Below are 3,644 nucleotides of genomic sequence, written 5' to 3' on the forward strand. Positions count from 1 at the left end.
TCTTACAAACACTATTATAAGCAAAAAACAAACACTATTATAAGCAAAAATAAGAAACTTAATATATACCTGAACTCTGACCCAGGTAATGTCCTTCCTAATTCGATAATTCTTTTTCGATCTAAATTTTAGTATTGCCCTAACAAAATAAAAATGTATATTGAGATCAATCTGACAGACATAATTAAATATACAAATACACACGAATATTTAGGGGAATTTCACTTACGCGTCAACCGTCTTCTTCATACTCGGATATTTACTCCAATCACCCGGTATCGAATCGAGATAATACACCATTAGTCTCAAAAGATCAATAGCAACCAACAACCAGTGACCACTGTAAAATAAAACAAAAATTTAGATGCATGAAAATTTTCTACGTAAAAGATATACATAGATTAGAATGAAATTATTAGAAAGAAAATCTAACCCGTTGCCAGAATTAAACGGTAAAAAATACAAATTGGGTGTAGTATTATCGTCGGCCATGAATCTATCGACTAGGTCATTCATTATGGATGTTGGATTTTTCGTTATAAACGTTGTGTTGATACGGGAAGCAGCAATAAAATTGAATCGCTTACACAATTCAGTTCCCCGCATCAATGTGTCATACATATACCTTAAATAGAAACATAATAAACATTAGACTACTCATTGAAATGTGTAAATAAATTGTTCAACTAAGTGAATAATAGATTGATCGGAGTACCATATGTATGTATGAATGACAGCGATGCCCAATTCTTCGTGTTCAAAAAGTTGTTGCATGTCCTCCTTTGCAATTAATTCGGAATGAGCAATTCCGAAAACACCTTCATCCATATCTACACTACGGATGGCGCCGTGCATAATATCTGACTCTTCCACCATTTTCTCAAGACGCATCATAATTTGAGATTTTGTCCCGGACGTCGTTGGAATTTCCTTACTAGCTTTGTCCAACATTTGACCGGGAACCTAAAAATATAAATTAAATCATGACTTTTTGTGATGCAACAGAATCGTTGTGTATAATTCAATGGGTATATATATTTGTACCTCTTTTTGAGACTTAGGATTTGTTTTTGTCCCGGACTTCGTTGGAATATCCTTACCAGCTTTTTTCAACATTCGACCGGGAACCTAAAAATTCATATAAATTAAATCATGACTTTTTGTGATGCAACAAAATCGTTGTGTATATAATTCAATGGGTATATATATTTGTACCTCTTTTTGAGATTTAGGATTTTTTTTTGCCCCGGACTTCGTTGGAATATCCTTACAAGCTTTTTTCAACAATCGACCGGGAACCTAAAAATTCATATAAATTAAATCATGACTTTTTGTGATGCAACAGAATCGTTGCGTATATAATTCAATGAGTATATATATTTGTACCTCTTTTTGAGATGCAACCGACTCGATGCGTCTTGAAATCCCTTTACCAGCTTTATGTGTGGGTCTTGTAGGAGTCTAACATTACCATGTAATAAGGATTGATCATTAAATATCATAATTGTAGCTGAATTGAAATGTGAATACTAAATATTCATAATCATTTAGAACATATATACCTCGGCATCTGGGAAAATTAGATCTGACGGCCATCCAACAAAGGATCCGACTGCATCTCGCATCAATGTTGTCTCTGAAACAACGTCAGGTAATGGTAGAAGCGCGTCCGTATCTAATACAAGGTCAACCGAAACTTTCATATATCCCACCGGGAGGGGATTATGGTGAAGTAATTCACCCGAAGTGTTGTGCACTTTTCCCTTGCCAACTATGCGATAAGTTGGTGACGATAGATACAGCTGACAAGGTGTAATGCCCTAAACCAATAATAAATATGTTATTGTTAACGTGTATATGTGTCAAGTAAAAAATTGCTATTTTAATTTCATAATAACATATATAATTACCTCGGGAAATTTCGGTTGACAATTGATACTAGCTCGGTCACTAGTATCTTTTGCCTCGGAAGGGGACCTTTCCTCTCTATACCTTGCATTCTCCTTTTGCAGTTCGAGTACTTGTGCCCTTAACTCCGCCAAGGTCTCCATCACCTCTTTGTTGGTAGGATTTTTTGTTTTTGGTTTTTTATAAAATGACGACGGAGTCACACCAAAACCCTTACCCCTCACACGACCGGAATACTCAGGAACATTTAGTACTCGACTAAGTAGGCTCCTGCAATCCTGGACCTCGGTTGAAGGTAAGGTTTGGGATAAAGTCTCCTGAAATATTATTAGAGGAGATTAAAAATGAATTATATGTCTAACAAAATTTTCGATATAATTAAAGAAATAATGTTATATATACTTACACATTCGTCATAAACATTTTGAACCGCTTCAACGACAGCCCCATCCTTCCCAACCCGAGCAGCCTTTCACAATACGTGCTCCGGAAGAGATGTTGCGTCACTTTTCTCCTCGGCTAGCTACACATTGAATCAGATTATAAGATCATCAATTATAACATATTGTGACAATGTATAAGCTCATAGCATTTGAATATACTCACAATTCTTTGTTGTAATCGTGCATATCCCGTACGCCCTTTTTTGTACGGATACGCGGGTTTTGATGCCCTTTTCCGATTTTTGTCGCTTACTTCCTGGATAAAAAAGTTTAAGGCATATCAGAACCAAGTAACTTAACAATTGTATAATACCATAATTAATAGACATTACATGGAATTTTTTGTTTCTTCGTTTGGCGACAAAGTTATCCCATTCTTCGGCTGAAATAATCTCCGCATACTTCATTAGCTGTTCTGCTTCAACAAATTTTCCTTCCTCATCCTTGAGAAATTTGTTGGACAAAAAGGATCGAAATCCTCGGAGTCTTTTTCCGGCCAATTGAATACAATATTTTTGCCGGCTTTCATCGATGTGAAAGGATCTCTAAAAAACATACACATGGAGTGTGTTATTATAAGTAATATTATAACAATATATGGTCAACAAATAGTCAACAAAAAAACATATAACAATATATGGTAAGTACCTGTATCTCGGACCATATTTTTTCTTTGCCAACCTTCAATTCCGGACTTCTCCAATTATCACATGTAATCGGAATATGTTGTCGAACAAGGAAACCAATGTAACTTGCCAACATTGAACCGTTAGGCTCAATTAGTTGGTCTTCAGCACTCCAATGTACTTCGAATTTTTCACCCTTGTCTCTTGCACGAATGATTGACTTCATAACAGTCAATCCTCGTTTGATTTCATTTTCAACATTGTTACGTGATCCACACGCGTCATGGATATCGTCTTGGTTACTAGCCATTTTATCTGTAATATAGAAATGATTCAATAAGAAATAAAAAACCTTACATAACCATACAATCAGATTTCAATCACACTCCAAATGACATAACCATACAATCAGATTTCAAACACACTCCAAATGACATCAGTTTTCAATCAGAAATAAAAAACCTTACATAGCCATACAACATACAACATTCAGTGATCAAAACCATACACAAAAAAATAACAAAAAATGATTTTCAACAAGGTGCTCATGAACACCATATAGTGCTCGTTTGCCCTAAACAACATTAATCAACATAATGCACAAAATGTAAAACTCAGTTTAGAAAATGCCCTAATCAAACACCTGAAAATACAAACTATATTGAGC

General features: G+C 35.1%; 1 long non-coding RNA gene across 1 annotated transcript; it reads right to left on the reverse strand.

Annotated features, from left to right (window-relative positions):
• Positions 1–1,384: 1,384 nt before the first annotated feature.
• LOC127098533 (uncharacterized) lies at positions 1,385–1,964 on the reverse strand. Its single transcript, XR_007793374.1, has 3 exons — positions 1,911–1,964; positions 1,563–1,820; positions 1,385–1,461 (listed from the first exon to the last, which is right to left on the reverse strand). It is a non-coding gene; the product is annotated as an uncharacterized LOC127098533 (long non-coding RNA).
• Between the last annotated feature and the right edge of the window lie 1,680 nt (positions 1,965–3,644).

This window comes from Lathyrus oleraceus, chromosome 6 (genome assembly GCF_024323335.1).
Source record: "Lathyrus oleraceus cultivar Zhongwan6 chromosome 6, CAAS_Psat_ZW6_1.0, whole genome shotgun sequence".
NCBI classification, from domain to species: Eukaryota; Viridiplantae; Streptophyta; class Magnoliopsida; order Fabales; family Fabaceae; genus Lathyrus; species Lathyrus oleraceus.